Source organism: Sus scrofa, chromosome 8 (genome assembly GCF_054392235.1).
Source record: "Sus scrofa isolate SSC_HxYL_T2T_F1_AM1 chromosome 8, Sscrofa_HxYL_maternal_Yorkshire_Landrace_v2.0, whole genome shotgun sequence".
NCBI lineage: Eukaryota > Metazoa > Chordata > Mammalia > Artiodactyla > Suidae > Sus > Sus scrofa.
Window position 1 is genome coordinate 118,575,851 of NC_139390.1, and position 19,572 is coordinate 118,595,422.

General features: G+C 42.4%; 2 protein-coding genes across 27 annotated transcripts in view; both read left to right on the forward strand.

Moving 5' to 3' along the window:
• Positions 1-19,572, forward strand: part of CASP6 (caspase 6) — a 1,021,045-nt gene that overhangs the window by 581,791 nt on the left and 419,682 nt on the right. The window lies entirely within an intron of this gene.
• Positions 1-19,572, forward strand: part of ELOVL6 (ELOVL fatty acid elongase 6) — a 465,493-nt gene that overhangs the window by 373,651 nt on the left and 72,270 nt on the right. The gene's annotated exons all lie outside the window — the stretch shown is intronic.

Below are 19,572 nucleotides of genomic sequence, written 5' to 3' on the forward strand. Positions count from 1 at the left end.
TTTTTTAGTCTTTTTAGGGCTGTACCTACAGCATATGGAGGTTCCCAGGCTAGGGGTCAAATCGGAGCTATAGCTGCCGGTCTACCCCAGAGCCACAGCAATGCCAGATCTGAGCCGAGTCTTCGACCCACACCACAGCTCACAGCAACGCCGGATCCTTAACTCACTGAATGAGGCCAGGGATCAAACCCGCAGCCTCATGGTTCCTAGTCAGATTCATTTCTGCAGAGCCATGACAGGAACTCCATCCTTCCCCAGCTTTTTAAATGACAGTCCCAGAAGGCTGGAAGTTTCTGTGATGAGGTTTCCTTTTAAGACCTCCGCTTTTGTCCATTTCCCCATCCCCAGCTTATCTCTGCGCGCTCTCTTAGGGTACAGGTGGACATGGCGTGGTGTCACTTACCTGCTAATTTTGCTAGTGAATTTAGCCTCAAACAGCAGCTTTACAAATGAGCATTTGGGGACGTGAAACACAAGGGTGATATGAAACTTAAAAAACTACAGCTGATCTTTATTCAGCTATTCAGAGGATAAAAAGAATGTTCAGGGTGAACTGTTGGGTGTGGTTATTGGGTGCAGCTGCTATAATTAGAGGTCAGTGGCAGATCCGATGGAATTCGTTGTTCTGGGTAAATAAGAACATATTCACAAACTGATGGGAAGACTGCATCTCCAATCTTTTCTTCAGTTTATAAGGAAGTGCTGATTGCTCCTAATTTGGGAGATTGTTTGTGTCTGTCAGTGGAATACATACATAATCCGTCCCAGTGCTGTTTGTGGCCATACAAACTTTCCTGATTACTACTCATACATTCGTAATGTCTTCAATGAGATGTCCAGTATAAAGTCAACATTTTGGGAGTTCAAGTCTCGGCTCTAATGTAATGAACTCGACTAATATCCATGGGGACGAGGATTCATTCCCTGGCCTCGCTCAGTGAGTTAAGAATCCGGTGTTGCCATGAGCTGTGGTGTAGGTTGCAAACTCGGCTCAGATCCCGAATTGCTGTGGCTGTGGTGTATGTTAGGCTGGCAGCTACAGCTCTGATTTGACCCCTCGCCTGGGAACCTCCATATGCAGCGGGTGCAGCCCTAAAAAAATAAAAAATAAAGTGAACATTTTATTAAGGGAAAACCTACTGTCATGGGACTTAATTACTGTCAAGGAACTTCTACCCAGAACTATCAGCACAGCCATTCACTTTACAACTGATTGAACCTCAATGTGAACTGTAGGGTATTAGACTTACGTGTCTCTTCCTAAAGCAGGATTCCCAGCTCCAGTGAGAACATCTGAGGGCATTCATAACCTGTCAAAAAGTGAAAATGGAATTTGAGATCCTTGTCTAGAAAACGGAGACCAAGACAACACTTAGAATTTCAGATATCTAGAATTCTATGAAACAACATTAACAGAGAAACGGTGTTGAGCTAAGTTTTATGAATGGGTACATCTCACTGTGGGAAATGTTTGGTCTCTGTGCTCGATACTTTAAGGAACCCACTATAGGTGTCTTTCGTGTTAACCCAGACTTATTCATGTTATCGTTAATCAGTATATATTGATTAGCAGCCTAACCACATAGCCAAGTTTAGAAAGAAAATTCATTTTTCAACGAGACTCACTGCCTTACATCTAATTGAAGTTCTTGTGATATTAATGAAGGTACAAGTTAATTCTTTGAAAACCTCATACTAACTTATGGTCAGCCTTCTCCTCCTGGTTCCCTTTGAAAATTCTTCACAGACCTAATACTTTGACACTTTGCTCAGCTTCGAGGATCTTCTCGAACCACAAAATTGTCTCTGGTGCCTGGTGGGCATCAGACCTGAGTCCAGGATAAGATTACTTTTCCTGTTCTTCAGGTGGCCTTGGCTGAGGTGGGTGACAAGACGAGGGGGGGGAGAGCGCGGTGCTGTGGGTCCCTTCTTTTATGCAATTTAAAATTTTGAACTTTGAGTGCCTTCCCATCTTCCCTGGACTTCTGCCAAGCTAACCCTAAACTACCCTTATACTGAGTTTCATTACCTGTGGCTCCTGACTCCTCAGATTTGCTAATTCATTTCCAATTTTTGTCCTCCATGGTGCTGACCTTGGCTTTGGAGAGAGGCCACTTTAATTTCACTGCTTACTTATTGTGCAACCTTAGGCAAATTCTTTCCCCCTCTGTAAATGGGCATGAAGAAGTCCTTTTCCTGTTCTTCATGGTAAAAGAAGTGCCTGAAGCGTCCTGAGTAACCTGGACTCTGGTCCAGACATCTCATTTGTTAGGCATCGTCTGATTATTTTCGGTGACTTCCTTGATAGTCCTAAGGCGATTTTCTCATCTTCCCTTAGTTGTACATCCACATCATGAAGGCATGTCCTGGGTTCTCTGGGTTCTCTCTTCCAGGTCTATCAGGGAATATAAATGAAAGACCTCACATTTTTTTGCCTGAAATTCAAGGTCCGGCACTGTTCTGTCCAAAACTCCCTCCCTCCTCTGCCTTACTTCCCACATCATCACTTTCAAACATCCGGACTTGTTTACCAAACTGGAATAATCCTCAGTTTCTAGACAAGCACTGTCTGGCCCTTGTTTCACACTGTTCCTTCCTTCTGGTGTTACAGCTGCTGTCAGCAGCCCCAAGGCTGCAGTGTATCAGCTCTGGTGGCAGCCCTATGGCTGCAGGGTACCAGCTCCAGCAGCTCTTTTACCTGGAGGGAAACCCAGCGAGCACTCGGAGAGTTGGAGAACTCGGGTTTATTACGCCGGCGGGCTCAGAGGAGATCACTCTCCGGAGTCTGAGCCCCGAAGAGGGGTTTCACAAGGCTTTTATGGGCTAGTTCTTCTGGGTCTGTTTGGCGGACCAGAGTGAAAACCAGCAAAGTAATAGATGCGGAAGCAATTTTACAGAAGCAGATGTGTGTGGGGGTGCTGGTTAGGGGTAGTTGGCCAGATTTTGCTTACTCATCATGGCCGGGGTGTCTCCTTTCTACCTTTTTGTCAGGACATTTCCTCCTACACTGGAACATCCCATTCCTGATTTCCACCTTTCCTTAGTCCTGTGCTCATGCAAGTCTCACCCGAGGCCATGTTCTCTTACAGCCTCATAATCCCTCCATCAGCTGATTTGGCACAATTTTTATGACTTTATTTTGACCGACCATGTTCTTTGATGTACTAGTCACTGCTGGTTAGTAGAGGCTGAGAGCAGGACACAGTTTAATGCCTCTGTCCCCCACTGTGCTGAAAATGGGGCTTGGCAAGTGGTAGGTGTCAGCGATGGAGTCCTGAGGGAAGGGGTATACGGTGGGCATCAGAACCAGAGAGCAATTGTGCAGTGCAGTATATTCTCTCCAATCCTTTCAAATGTTTATTTTCACATATTTCTGCTCCTATATGAGAAGGCTTCCCTGCCACCATTCCTGATGAAGCCCTGTCACTCCTGGCCCACCCGATGTGCTTTATATCTTTGTACATAACAACATATCACTAGGATGGTGTTGTAGAGCCTCGGTTAGGTTCTGTCTCCATCTGGAATGTGGGCTGCAGGAGCTTGAGGACCTCCTCCTTTTGCTTAGAATCTTTAGCAAGAACTCAATCAGTATTTCCTGACCAAGTGAATGGATAACAAATAATCACAGGATTATTGCTCAAGTATGGGTATTATCAGCTCTGTTTTCCTAAAGGTATAAAAAGGGACTAATAACTCGGAGTTCAGCTGGGAGTTCGCCTCGTGGCGCAGTGGTTAACGTATCCATCTAGGAACCATGAGGTTGCAGGTTCGATCCCTGACCTTGCTCAGTGGGTTAAGGATCTGGCATTGCCATGAGCTGTGGTGTAGGTCGCAGACTCGGATCCCGCGTTGCTGTGGCCCTGGTGTAGGCCGCTGGCTACAGCTCCAATCCAACCCCTAGCCTGGGAACCTCCATATGCCGTGGAAGCGGTCCTAGAAAAGGCAAAAAGACCAAAAAAAAAAAAAAAAAAAAAAAGAGGCTAATAACTTATTTTGGAGTTTTAGAGGTTAAGTTTTCTGAGTCATTTTAAGAAATGGAAGCCCTCCCAGGAATGGCGTCTAGAGGTATTCAACTCGACAACATCATCGTGGGCTGTCCTGCAATAGCCTCTGGCCAAACTAGGTTGTGTCAAACCCCTGGTAATGAAATTGTTTACTTTTTATACCAGAAAGGTTGGAAAAGCACTAAAATCCGTATGTAGCATGTGCTCAGGAGTTCGTATTGTGAGACCTGACATTCTTAGAAGGTCATGTAAAATAGATGTCAGCAGGGCCTGTGGCAGATGCACCTGTGCTAAGTGAGCCTGTGACAGGATCAAGCTTACTTATTGAGCAGAAACTCTGATGAAAATGTTGAAGGCACAAGCACAGAATCAGAACGCTAAAAAAGTTTTAAACCCCAAAGCGTTGTTCTATTAAAAAAAAAAAAGTTCGTATTGTGACTCATTGGTAACGACTCTGACAAGTATCCATAAGCACTTGAGTTCAATCCCTGGCCCCACTCAGAGGGTTAGGGATCTGGCATTGCCGTGAGCTGTGGGGTAGGTAGCAGATGCTGCTCAGATCTGGAGTTGCTGAGGTGTAGGCCGACAGCTGCAGCTCCAATTCGACCCCTAGCCTGGGAACTTCCATATGCCGCAGGCACGGCCCCAAAAAGACAAAAAAAATAAAATAAAAAAGTTACTAAGTAACTGATGCGTAACTATGAGATGAGATTTCAAAAATAGAGCCCAGGTTAATTGGGTGAGTTTTACTTTTTCTTTGCTATCTTAATTTTCATCTTTTGATACCAAAAAAGAGTATCCTGGGAAATAACTACTTCTCTTCAGCGTAGGACTTTCCTTCCAAAGCAGCTGTTGGAGTTAAATAAAGGGTGAAACAGAATAAATAAGGTCAGAAGATGAGGCGGTTATGCTCCCAGGCCTTTTCCTGGTCATTTGCATTTCAGGCTGCTGATTCTCTTAAATTCCATCCTCTTAAAGCATCTCACCCCACTTCTGTCTCTCTTTGCCGAAGTGCAATATCACCAATGCTTTGCATACCAATAAATTCCTGTTTACATCTATGCAATATAACATTTGTGTAAGGCAATGCAAACACTTTCACCTTCACATTCAAAGCAGGATGAGGCTGTCCTTAAGGTTTATCTGCACAGCACCTGGCACCCAGGGGACTTAAATAAATTTTTGAAGAAATGAATGAACCCTGCACAGGGAAGGCAGCCCCAGGCCACTTGAGGTCACAATGGAATACCCATCTCAGTCCTTATCTGACTTGATTGCTCCATGACCCTTCATCTTTTCTTTGACTTTTTTCCATGACATGCTTTGGTTTTCCTTTCCTTTCTGCTCTCTGTTCTTATTCTTTCCTGCTCATTTCTTTTCCACCTCCCCCCTTAAATGGTGGTGCCTTTCTCCCAAGTTAGACTCTACCTTGACCCTCAGAGCCTTCCCCTCGGGTGACCTCACTCGTGTCAGTGACTTCAGCCATCACCAAGCATCCAAGTAAGTATCTTTGGACGTCAGGTCTGCCCAGACCTTTCTAAGTCCCGCACGGTACAGGCCTCCTGCAGACTCTCTCCTAGTACGTCATACAGTCCTATTAACTACCTTTATCAGTAAATGCTGGAATGTCACTTGTTTATCCTCTACCCACAAAACTAACAGCAGCTACAAAGTCAAGCCAGAAACCCAAGAATCCTCACCTTCCCTCTCTTTTTCTCCACATCAGTTGCTAAGACCTGTCTGTTCTGCCGCCTCTGTTGAATTTCTTTCAATTAACCTAGGGAAGGATTATGAGCTACCATCTTCCAAGTGGGATTCACCTGCCCATCTTCACCTGTTCAGGCATCTTCCCTTGAAGAGAATTGCACTTACCTGGCCTCTCCATCTCCTTCAGGTTGCATTCCTCCCAGGTCTCCTGTGTGTGACTGTGGCCTGGCAAGCTTTCTAAAAGCTGAATCTGACTTTGTCCCTCCAGCTCAACCCTCAGGGGTCCCCTGTGCCTTCAGGATTGAATGTTCCAAATAGTCCTGTGTAGACAGAAACATCATTCCAGATGGCACCGCCTCTTAATTCTCCTGCTCCTCTGGTGCCCTGGTCATTCCAAACTCCTTATTCTGTCTCAACATGCCCCGCTGATGGCTTGTCCCCCACCACCCTTCCTTTCTCCTTCCCCAGCTGTTCAACTCCTCCCCACTCCCTTTTTTTCTTTTTAGAGCCCTACCTGTGGCATAGGGAAGTTCCTGGGTCAGGGGTGGAATTGAGAGCTAGCCTACACCACAGCAACGCCAGATCAGAGTCTCCTCTGCGACCTATGCTGCAGCTTGTGGTAACACTGGATCCTTAACCCACTGAGCGAGGCCAGGGATTGAACCCACATCCTCATGAATACTAGTCGGGTTCTTAACTTCCTGACTACTCCTTTAAATATGTTTCGTGCTGCAGGAGCGTTTCACTTCTGTCCTCCTCCTTAATGCCTCCTCCTGTCCTCTTCATATCTCTCTGACTAATTGGAGGGTATTGTAAAATTGTCGTGTACTGGTCTGTTTCACTGGACTGAGCAGTTTGTGTCCTTGGCACCTAGAACAGTCTAGACCAGTGTTTCTCAACATGGGATCCATAGGCCTTCCTAGGTTAGTAGGGTTTACCACTGTTAACATTCATATTCTTGGACTTTCCCCATTCCCATAGAACTTAAAGAATCAGAATTTCTGTGTGTGTGTGTTTTTTTTTTAAATAGACTCTCCAGGTAGCTTTTGAATATATGTATTCATCGAATACTTTTGAGTAAACCAGCTGGAGCCTTTGACGCTAGTTTTTTTTTTTTTTAAATTCACATGCACTCTGCTCTCTTGATCTGTTGCTGATAAGTCTGTAAATACTTATCCTGTTTATAAAAGGCAATTTAATTTTCCATAGAGAAGTTTGCCTGTATGTCCTAAACTGGGAATTTGAAAAGCCTGTGGCCAATTTAATCAGTTTAACAGTTTGAATGGTTCAGATTTTAAAAATGATCTACACGACTAGATTTAAGCAGTCTAGACTCTTTCTGGCTCTTCCAGTGAGCACTTGGTCCTCACCTCTCTGGAACTAAGTTTCTCTTTGCAAATTCAAATCCCAGGACAGAGCTCCAGGTAGGTGGCTTGCTGGAATTTGAAAATCCGTTGTGGCAGAAATTTTATGTGTTTCATCATTTTCAACTCAAATTTCCAAGGTAGTAGCCGCTACATATAAGAATTGATGATTTAGGAGTTCCCGTTGTGGCTCAGTGGTTGACGAATCTGACTAGGAACCATGAGGTTGCGGGTTCGATCCCTGCCCTTGCTCAGTGGGTTAACGATCCGGCATTGCTGTGGCTCTGGCGTAGGCCAGTGGCTACAGCTCTGATTCAACCCCTATCCTGGGAACCTCCACATGATGTGGGAGCGGCCCAAGAAATGGCAAAAAAAAAAAAAAAAAAGACAAAAAAAAAAAAAAGAATTGATGATTTAGGTGGCTTCCTTAACTGTAAATGATTCTGTTATATACAAAGAACTAAAAAAAAAAAAAGCAGGGCAGCCAGAGCTTCTATTTACGAGTGGGAACAAGCGTCTCTAGTGATCTTTACCCTGCATTCAACTCGGGATGCTATCTCCTTGAGCAGAAATATGTACTTAACAATGTTTATATGCCTTTAAATGACAATATAAATACTCATGCACAAATATGTTTCCTGTCTTTGATATCCTGCAAGGATTTAGTGTCCCATACATATAAACTAGTCTGAAAATCCTGGAGCCTGCCTGACAGGTTACACCTTTTGAATAAGTATAGCTGTTGCAAACTTCCGCCCACGTGTTTGCTTAAGGTGAACAATCCGTGATGGCTGATGCTTTGGCTGGTATGTGCAGTGCTTATTATTGTGTGACTTTAATTTGCCTAAAACTGTCCCCAAAACATTTTGTCCTTCTGTTTTTCTAGGAAATTACTCCCTTGGGTCAGTGGGACTGCTTCTGCTTTAGCATTGAGGGTTCAGCCGTTTTCAATATTTGGCCAGTCAAGCTCAATTAAGAGAGCGTAATTATAGCCAAGCTGCCTAGGCAGGATGTAGACAGTTTCTTGGGTTTTGTTGTCCTGCTGTTTTTTGGTAACAACACAATAGGTCAGGTAGCTCAGCATCTTTCTAGGAGGCTCTACAAATGTCATTATATAAACATTTACGTTTTGGATGTAATGGCTTCCTGGTTCCCACCCATGTTATTAAATCAAAGCAGAATTCCATATACTATCAGTAGCTGCAGAACTTGGCACATGATATTTAGAAAAGTTTCAGAAGAAATTCAGGATATTGACTGAATATCCTGAGTATGTTGGGAACCAACAGAAAAAACCCCCACAAATTGCACCTTAGGTATGGGAATTTCCTTGTCTTATTTGGCAGAAGGTTGGAGCACACAATCTAGAGCTGATGAAGCAACCCAGTGATGCTATATGAAAACCAACCTCTTTCATCTTCCTGTGCTACTGGCTTGCTTTCTCCTTGCTGTTAAGGTGGCTGCCACCAGGCATCCTGAAAGGAGCAAACCTACAAAGGGGTGTGTCGGCCAAATCGTGAATACTTTCCCATCTGGCCACTTAGGCATCACTGCCAGCACACCATCGCATGGCTGTCCCTAGATCAGTCGCTGGAAGGGAGCCAGGAAGAAGGGTACTGTGATTGGCAGTTCAGTCCTACCACCATCCTCAGATAACCTCCCTAAGGATCCAGTGCATTGAAATTGGGGTTCCAATCAAAGGACATCTGTGGAGCACACCACTAACTGTAATGTTTCCCCTGGTGTTCCAGCATCTCTTGAGAGACTTGGGGACTTTCCAGGGGTGATACTGGCTACATTCTCTCCTCTCAGCTGGCAAGGAATTGAGAGCAGTCCAGTATAGAAAGTACGGAATACAACAGAGTCCGTCTTTTTTAATTTACTTTTTGTTTTTTATATTGGAGTATAGTTGATTTACAATGTTGTGTTAGCTTCAGGGGTACAGCAAAGTGATTCAGTTATACATATACCCATTCTTTTTCAGATATTTTCCCCCATATAGGTTATTAGAGAATAGTAAGAGTTCCCTGTGCTATGCACTAGGTCCTTGTAGATTATATATAGTAGTGGGTATGTGTTAATCGCCAAATCCTAATTTATCTGTCCCCCAATGTTTCCCTTTTGGTAACTGAAAGTTTGATTCCAAAAATCTGTGAGTCTGTTTCTGTTTTGTATCATTTGTATCTTTTTTTTTTTGATTCCGCATATAAGTGGTATCATATGATATTTGTCTGTGACTGATCTATAGGTCTATCCAGGTTGCTGTAAATGGCATTATTTCTTTTTTATGGCTGAGTAATGTTCCATTGTATATAATTACCATGTCTTTTTAATCCATTCCTCTGCCAATGGACATTTAGGTTGTTTGCATGTCTTGGCTATTGTGAATAGTGCTGCAGTGAATATTGGGGTGCATGTCTCTTCTTGAATTATGATTTTCTCTGGATAGATGCCCAGGAGTGGGATTACTGGATCATAAGGTAGTTTTATTTTTCGTTTTTTTGAGGAACCTCCTTACTGTTCTCCATAGTGGTTGTACCAGTTTACATTACCACCAACAGTGTAGGAGAGTTCCCTTTTCTCTGCACCCTCTCCAGCATTTAATGTTTATAGACTTTTTGATGATGGCCATTCTAACTGGTGTTAGGTGGTACCTCACTGTAGTTTTGATCTGCATTTCTCTAATAATCAGTAATGTTGAGCATCTTTTCATATGCCCATGTCCATCAATAGGACATGGCTGTCCATATGTCCTCTTTGGAGAGCCGTCTATTTAGTTCTGCCTGTTTTTCGATTGGGTTGTTTTTTGTTATTGAGTTGTGTAAGTTGTTTGTATATTTTGGAGATTACTACCCTGTCGGTTGCATCCTTTGCAAAGATTTTCTCCCATTCTGTGGGTTGTCTCTTGGTTTTCTTTTATGCTTTCCTTCGCTGTGTAAAAGCTCTTGAGTTTAATTAGGTCCCATTGGTTTATTTTTGTTTTTATTGTCATTCTGGAAGGTGGATCAAACAAGATATTATTGCAATTTATGTCAAAGAATGTTCTGCGTATGTTTTCCTCTAGGAGTTTTATAGTATCTGGCCTTAAGTTTAGGTCTTCAATCCATTCTGAGTTTGTTCTTTTGTATGGTATTAGGTAATGTTCTAATTTCCTTCTTTTCTATGTAGCTGTCCAGTTTTCCCAGCACCTCTGATTGAAGAGACTGTCATTCCTCCACTGTATGTTCTTGCCCCCTTTAGGACTCCACAGATTAATTGACCATAGGTGCTTGGGATTTATTTCTGGGCTTTCTACCCTGTTCTGCAGAAATGGGGTGTGTGTGTGTGTATGATTTTATATACATATGATTTTATATTTGTCATATATATGTGTGTGTGATATATATATCTGTCTTTTGTTTTTTAGGGCCATACTGGTGGCATATGGAAGTTCCCGACTAGGGGTCAAATCAGACCTGTAGCTGCTGGCTGATACCATGTCAATGCTGGTTCTAAGCTGCATCTATGACCTATACCATAGCTCACAGCAGTGCTGGATTCTTAACCCACTCAGTGAGGCCAGGGATCAAACCCTCGTTCTCATGGTTACTAGTCAGGTTTGTTACTGCTGAGCCACAATGGGAACTCCCCTGATGTGTATTTTTGTTTTTGTGCCAGTGCCATGCTGTTTGGATGACTGTAGCTTTGTAGTATAGTCTGAAGTCAGGGAGCCTGATTCCTCCAGCTCTGTTTTTCTTTCTCAGGAGTCTGTGTTTCCATACAAATTAAAAAATTTTTTTTGTTCTAGTTCTGTAAAAAATGCCATTGCTACTTTGATCAGGATTACACTGAATCTGTACTTTGCCTTGGGTAGTATAGTCTTTTTGACAGTATTGAGTCTTCCAATCCAAGTGTATATCTTTCTGCATCATCTTTGATTTCTTTAATCAGCATCTTAGAGTTTTCAGACTATAAGTCGTTTGCCTCCTTAGATAGGTTTTTTCCCAAGATTCTTCTGTTATAAGTAGTCATTAAATTTCTCTTAAGCAGAGAAGCTCTCAAAACTTTCTCAAATTGCACATTAGTTTATACAGTTTTCTCAGAGTAAATCTGTTGCATAAAGGAAGATAAACGTGTACTTTAAAAAGGTTTATTTTACCTTTGAGGCATGAATATAAAATTCATAAACTATAACATCTTGGTGAGGCACACACTTAAAATTTATCCTCAGCAGCAGCCATTCTTCGATCTTCAAAAATATGTTCCATGTGAACTTAGAACTCTACAAGTGTCTCATTGCTTGGAAACATGTGTGAATGTTTTCGTAGTCCTGAAACTGACATTACTGCACACATGAGAGAATAATTTTATAGTTAAGAACATGATAAATACCATAACCAATGATGAAATACCATACTTTGCTATGTTCCCTATACTCACAGGTGAGTAGAGTGAAATAATTTGCCAAAGGCACTTGGCTAACCTAATACACCTATACATTGAATATTAGACATTGAATATATCACTTACATTATACATTGAATATGGTTAGTTCCTATGAAATGACTCCACAAACTGAGAAAGTGTTCAGATTTGGCACTTCCCGCATTCACATTCCTGGGCTGCTTTAACCTCAGCTCCAGGCCCTGCCTGTATCTAAAACCTATGCCCCTCACTTATTTAAGACCTACTTAAGCTCCTCCTTTGATCTTATCAGTGAGCAATCATTGTTACAAATAAAGGCATGTTGACTTCATTCATTTAAACTCTTCAATGGCTTCCTATTGCTCTTAGGATTAAAAATAAACCTTTAAACATAGTTTATAAGAGGCCTCATAATCTTGCTTCTACATAATTCTTGGACCTTCAGCTCAAAGTTCTTCAACCTACTCTTGGGATTTGAAGGTCAAGTACACTAAAGTTCTTTGTCTTTTTTTTTTTTTTTTAATGCTCTTTTTTATTTATTTTTATTTTTTGTCTTTCCTAGGGCCGCTCCCACGGCATATGGAGGTTCCCAGGCTAGGGGTCCAATCAGAGCCGCAGCCTACACCACAGCCACTTGGGATCACAGTCACGTCTGCAACCTACACCACAGCTCACGGCAACGCCGGATCCTTAACCCACTGAGCAACGGCAGGAATCGAACCCGCAACCTCTTGGTTCCTAGTCGGATTCGTTAACCACTGGAGCCACAATGGGAACTCCTAAATTTCTTACACTTATGTGAATGTGCTTTCTCTCTCTTGCTTCTGTCTCTGCCCATGCTATTTGTTTATTCATCTTGTCTAAATCTGGGTCAGAATACATCCTTATTATTGTTGGAGTGTTTCCTTATTATGTATTCTTCCACTTTCCCATTTACTTGTCTCTACCCCAAAAGACTTCAAAGTCTCCAAGGGGCCAGGGAGTGTGTCCTCAATGCCTTGCACATAGTCAACGCTTAATAAACATTTGTCGGATAGTAATAGGAAAGAGTGAATGAATCAGAACTGCTCACTCTCAGCCCAGATAAACTCTTACCGATACATATTCAGCAAAATTTGGTGCCATCAGCCAAAAGGCTTTGTAAATTTTTACTAATTAGGTAAGTAAATACCTCTTGAATTCTGTTATTAGACTATCATACTTCAAGCAATTCCTGGAAAAGTCTTTCAACTGAGGTAGCTCAGTATTTATGCAGAAAAGTAAATATATTATTCCTAGGTTTCACTTTTCTGTTTAAAGGGTGAGAAATTTTAGATTAATATCTTAAATTCTCACAAATGAATTCTGTCGTGGCTCAGTGGAAATGAATCTGACTAGTATCCACGAGGACACAGGTTCAATCCCTGGCCTTGCTCAGTAGGTTAAGCATCCAGCGTTGGTGTGAGCTGTGCTGTATGTAGGTCACGGAAGTGGCTAGGATCTGGTGTGGCTGTGGTGTAGGCCAGTGGCTATAGCTGCAATTTGACCTCTAGCCTGGGAACCTCCATATGCCACGGGTACAGCCCTTAAATTAAAAAAAAAAAAAAAAAAAAAAAAAATCTGACAAATGAGAAGCTTAAGAAGCTTAGTGAGATGTAGGCTTACTTTCTCAGATTAAGAGTCCTGGGGCAGCAATAGTGCAGTGTTCTGTCTCTGCAAGAGATTGCCACTTTTCATTTTCCTTCTCTTGTTGAGTCTGTGCTAGTTGTAATGCCTTGATTAGGGGCTAGAGGTTTTTTATTTCATTTCAGGATGTAATTCATGGAGTTTCCGTCATGGTGCAGTGGTTAACGAATCCAACTAGGAACCATGAGGTTTCGGGTTTGATCCCTGACCTTGCTCAGTGGGTTAAGGATCTGGCCTTGTCGCGAGCTGTGGTGTAGGTTGCAGACGCTACTCTGATCCTGAGTGGCTGTGGTGTAGGCTGGTGGCTGCGGCTCTGATTGGACCCCTAGCCTGGGAACCTCCATATGCCGTGGCAGCTGCCCTAGGAAAAACAACTAAAAAAATAAAATGATGTAATTCATTTTGATGCGCATTATACCTGTGTTATCTTTGAGGTAGGAAAGCAAAAGACCCTGGAGGGATGGTGGTGGCCAAAGATGTGAAGCTAAATAATCAGGATCTTGACGTAAATAAGCTCAAGTCAGAAAGTCTCCCAGGAGTTGTATGGAAGTGCAGACTGTTAGGGTTACTATTTGTTCTTTGTCTGTTCAGGCTGCTATAACAGAATACCACAGACAGTCACTTAGGTAACAAAGTCTTCTCAGTTCTGGAGGCTGGGAAGTCCAAGATCAAGACACAGGCAGATTGAGTGTTTGGAAAGGGCCTGCTTCCTAGATGGCCATTTTTTCTCTTTAACCTCTCGCTAATTCCATTCAGGAGGTCTCTGCTCATGACCTGATCATCTCCCCAAGGCACCACCTCCCAACACTATCACGTTGGAGGTCAGCATTTCCAACATGAATTTTAAAGAGAACACAGACCATAGCCCTCTTCCAGACTCAGTTCTCGGGGGCGGAATCTGAGGCCGTAACAAGCACTCAAGAGGAGTCACTGGATCATATTGAGAAACACTTAGGATTTGCTGTGGAAAGTGCTTGGTTAGAAAATGTGAACTTGCACACAGATGTTAGTAAGACCAGCAAGACCAGCACCCGCAAGTCCTCTTCAAAATTTTCCATAGCATCAGGGCTGAGGCATCAAGTTAGAAACACTGAAGGCAGTTGGCATCTAATCTGCCACTACCATCCATAGAATCACTTCTTCCAGAGGCCTCTCGAGCCACCAAAGGGGCAACATGGAGTTCCTTTTTTTTTTTTTTTTTGTCTTTTTAGGGCTGCACTCACGGCATATGGAAGTTTCCAGGTCAGGGGTTGAATCGGAGCTGCAGCCACCAGCCTACACCACAGCCATAGAAATGTGGTATTTGAGATCTACACCACAGTTCACGGCAATACTGGATCCTTAACCCACTGAGTAAGGCCAGGATTTGAACCCTCATCCTCGTGGATACTAGTCAGATTTGTTTCTTTTGCATCACGAAGGGAATTCCTGTTGTTGGTGGGGTTTGATTGATTGATTTTTTTTTTTTTTTAAGTAAGTCTTTGGCCTTTAAAGAAACAGCTATACCTTATAGTTGAAGTGTTATGATGACTTCCTAAAATTTGGATTAGGTTCTAGTGTATATGGTGTTTATTACTTGGTTGAAAATGTTAAACTTCACTGCAACTCACTTAAGCTCTGGAGTTGAAGGCTTTTTTTTTTTTTTTTTTTTTAATGGAAGTAGTCGCTAAGGTATATTTTAAAAGAAATGCACTTAGTTCCCTTTTTAGTTTAAGGGTCACGTTTACTCATTTTATTTGCCTCTTTTTCTAAAGTTTTGATTTCCACAGTGCCATTGGGCTTTGCTTCTTCCATGTCCACATAGAGAAGTGGACATTCAAAAGCCACTTGTGTCCCACACTCCCCTGATGACTCAGGAGGAAAACTGAAAACTGATTTCCTTGTCCTCATCAGGAATTTCTAGTCCCCGCCCCCTTTATTTCCTTCTACCTGGACCTAAAACCAGTTTGCCAGTGAAGCAGAATTCATGTGCTTGTAGGAAATCCAATTCTGTCACTAGTTGGAAAAGAAATAATCCTGGCAATTTTTTGAAGAACCAGCGTTTGTTTTTGTACATTCAAGTTTGGATTTGCAGGAGGAAATCCTAAAGAAATACTCCTCCTCCTCTTTATGAGAAAGACAAAATAATTGCATCTCTAGTGTCAAGCTCTTTTAGGTCGGCCTTAATTTGACTCTACCCTGGTATGTCATAATCATCTTCTGTCTATGGACTAACTTAATTCTCAAGAGGTGGCATTAGATAGCCAAGACATGGAAACAACCTAAATGTCCATCGACAGGGGAGTGGATCCAGAAGATGTAGTACACATACACAATGGAATATTACTCAGCCATTAAAAAGAACGAAATACCAGCATTTTTAGCAACATGGATGGACCTAGAAACTATCATGCTAAGTGAAGTCAGCCATACAATGAGACACCAACATCAAATGCTTTCACTGACATGTGGAATCTGAAAAAAGGACAGACTGAACTTTGCAGAACAGATGCTGACTCACAGACATTGAAAAACTTACGGTCTCCGGAGGAGACAGTTTTGGGGGTGGGGGGATGTGCCTGGGCTTTGGGATGGAAATCCTGTGAAATCAGATTGTTAAGATCATTATACAACTACAGATGTGATAAATTCATTTGAGTAATAAAAGAAAAAAAAAAAAAGAGCCCCATAGCCCCAAGGGGTTTATAAGGGGTCATTAGCTGGATATGTATTAGCAAAGAAGAACCAGGTGCAAACCTAGGCACACCAGGTTGCTGCAGATAGGCATGCCTTCTGTAGAAGCACAATGGTGATTCTCTAGAATCTATGCATAGATAGCTGACGCCAAGCTTCCTCATATGCTAATGATTGTTAAATGCCTAAAGGTCAGAGTGAAAACTTAGTCAGCAACCCGCTAAGTGACTTTTAAAATAACTTAAAAAAACCTATATCCTGCACTTACAACCCCCTTCTCACGTGACATAATCCTAAAAAACACAATAAAAGCAATGTGGTTTCTTAGGGCGGTGCTCTTGGTTCCTGAGACCTTGAGTCCCCTGGTTCCCACCTTTACTTAAGATTTTAAAAAAGAAAAAAAAAGAAAAAAGGTGGCATTAGAAACTCAAAAGTTTGGAGAATTCTTAGTAACTCAGATTTATCCCCTAAATAAAAAATAAAATCTTTCTCTACCATAGTCTAGATAATTGCCATGCTCCTTCTTCCTATGATACGCAAACATGGCTTGTTCACATGAAAAGTTACTGAAACAAGTGGAATTATCTCTCAGGTACGCACTTAGAGACACGTGTGCAAAGGAATTCTCAGTACTCTGAGATTTCCAAAGACAAATTTGGCAAAACCAGGTAAATGTAAACACAGAAGGCGGTCCTTGTCCTAGTTATTTTTCTAGGCCTTGCACAGCTTGTCCGAGCGTGGTTCACTCCCTCCCTTTAAAGTCTTCGGCTCAGAGTCACCTTCTCCATGTGTGCGCCCTGACCACCCTGTTTAAATTGTCTTGTCTGTCACTTCCTGCCTCATTGTCCCTTCCTGCTGCTTTACTTTTTTCTTTTCTCCATCATATGTGCAATCTTGTAACATACCTTATTTATTTATTTTATTTATTTATCTCCAGACTTGTAACCTCCATGAGCACAGGCTGCTTTGTCACCTGCTTTGTTAATTGACGTATTCCCAGAGCCTAGAACGGGGCTTGGCACACGGTGGGTGCTTGATTAGTCCTTTCAGATTGAAGAATCAGGAGTTCCAACTGGAATTGGAAAAGAAAATAGAAAATTTATTTTTCTGTGTGGCCATTGGTGCTGTCTAAATGTACAGCTTCTGTTCCCTTGCAGAAACCATGGAGACTAGACCTAAGTTGTTGGTGACTAAATGCCATATGAACTTTGGTGACAGTGTGACATAAATGATTGGGTTCAGTCCATCTACCCCCTCCCAAATGTCATCCATTTAATGAGGAAAAAAAAGGAGTCATTGTTTTGGTATCATTTAAGCAAAACCTCTGTTTTTAGTGATAAAGCATAGGCAGTTACGGATAAGAATTTCTGGAGCTCCTGCTATGGTGGAACAGGATCAGTGGCCTCTTGGGAGCACCCTAGGACCAAAGTTGGATCCCAGCCTGGCACAGTGGGATAAAGGTCTGGCATTGCCACAGCTGTGTTTTTAGGTTGCAACTGTGGATTGGATCTGATCTCTGGCCCAGGAACTCCTCATGCCCAGGGGCAGCCAAAAAAGAATTTTTGACCTCAATGCCCTGTACAGTCTGACAAAGCAAGGGTGTACTTGCTTTGACAGGCTGTGTCATTAGGATTTTATAGAGTGGTTGACCTCATGGTGGACCTAGTCAAAGAGTAGGAGAAAGGTTTAACTCGAGATTAGATTTTTGGTTTCCCATGCCACTCTAGAGATGAAAATCTTCTGTACTGGAGCCACTTTGTGCTGGCAGCTGCCACACCCATCTCTGTTCCTTGACTAGTGGGGTGTCTAGTTCTAGCCCAGCTGCCCACATGAGCCAAATGAGGGGGATGCTGATGAGAAGAGGAGTGGCCCAAAGGCCTTAGGTAATTTCAGCCCTTTTTGACTTGTGTGTGGCCTCCTTTGGGCGTTCCCTTTATGTGTATAGCTCTAAGGGGCGTCAAGGGCGAAAGGCAGGACTAGAAGTTGAAAACAATCACCTGCGATCATCCACGCTGTTGTCAGCCCAGGGCAGAAGGTGCACTAAAGGTCAACTAGCTGATGGATATTTGTTTGTGATCAGTCAGGGTCAACCCAATGCCAGGTGTGTGGACTTGAGAGCAGATTCCTGGCCAGTAACGGGTTGGGGATAATCAGATCGTGCCATCTCTATATCCTGCAGATACCCTTTGAAGGTGGCTGACATGGAGGAGATGATGCCAGTTCTACAAATCTGGGTTAGTTAGTTACTCTCGCCTCTCACCACCGGCACAGAGCAGCGGCATCACATCACGTCCTGTTAGCTCCCCCAGGGTGGCTGTGTGGCCAGCCTATCTCGGCTCCTATTTGCTACGATCAACAGTTTTTGTTAAAAAAAAAAAAATACTGAGAGTTGTGAAAAGAATGAGCATTGTACAGTATTAATATCCTAACATTCTATGGGCCTTTTAACTGCAGTGTGAATCCGCCAAATGGTCATATTCAATTCCTTTCTTCACTGCTAGCCCAGTAATTACATGACTCGAAAAGGGACCTTGTTTTCTCCCACCATGAATATGTCAGAAGAAGAAAAAGGGTATCTACCCATAACGTTTCAAAATTTTCTTTTAGAAATATCTAATTTAGAAGGCTTATTTATAGTCATTTCTAATGGTTAATGTTTCTAAACGTAACTCTTTGAGGTGGACCAGTTCTTTTCAGTCCAGTTCAAGAGCAACCTATGTGTACCATTTAAAACACTTGGGTCCTGCATCCTGTTAGGACTTTTTCTAAGAATTGGCATGATTGATTTACGATGTTACCTCTCTCCATTCTCAAGCTGGGATATATAAATGACTTGTTTTCGTAAAAGCTCTTGTTTATTACAAACTTGGGTTGTACAGTTTTGTTTCTTTATTGTTTTTAAAGCATTGACAAAAGGCAAATAGCAACTTCACAGAAGTTCTAGTATCATACATACCTTTAAAATGATTAAACAAACAGATCTTGAAATAACTTTAGCTATAAAAACCCAACTAGCCTGATCTGTGGCATTTGTTGATTCTCATCTTATAATGTCTATTATTTTTACTGATCATAAGCAGTTGCATTAGGTACCAGGTATTGAGTATTTACTAAGAGGCAAATCCTGCCAGGTCCAGTATTATGATTTACAAGAAGCCTGAGAAGGCAATGTTATTTTCCCAGTTTTTTTTTTTTTTTTTTTTTGTCTTTTTTGCTATCTCTTTGGGCCGCTCCCGCGGCATATGGAGGTTCCCAGGCTAGGAGTCGAATCGGAGCTGTAGCCACCGGCCCAGGCCAGAGCCACAGCAACGCGGGATTTGAGCCGCGTCTGCAACCTACACCACAGCTCACGGCAACGCCGGATCGTTAACCCACTGAGCAAGGGCAGGGACCGAACCCGCAACCTCATGGTTCCTAGTTGGATTCATTAACCACTGCGCCACGACGGGAACTCCTATTTTCCCAGTTTTTTGATGAGACACCGAGGCGGATAGGATGTAGTCTATTCAAGATCACAGAACCAACGTGTTACAGCAGGATTGAAACCCAGGTTTTTGTGACTCCAGTAGATACAGTGGAGAATGACTGCTCTAGTATCTTCCAGTAAGACCTATGTAGAAATATCTGGAATAGAATTTGTGTCTTTTTTTTTTTTTTAATATATAGTATTCATGAAACCACCACCAAATGCTTAGTATATTGGTTAGTATTTTGTACTTTTAAAAACGCTTTTTAAAATTTAATTTTATTGGGAG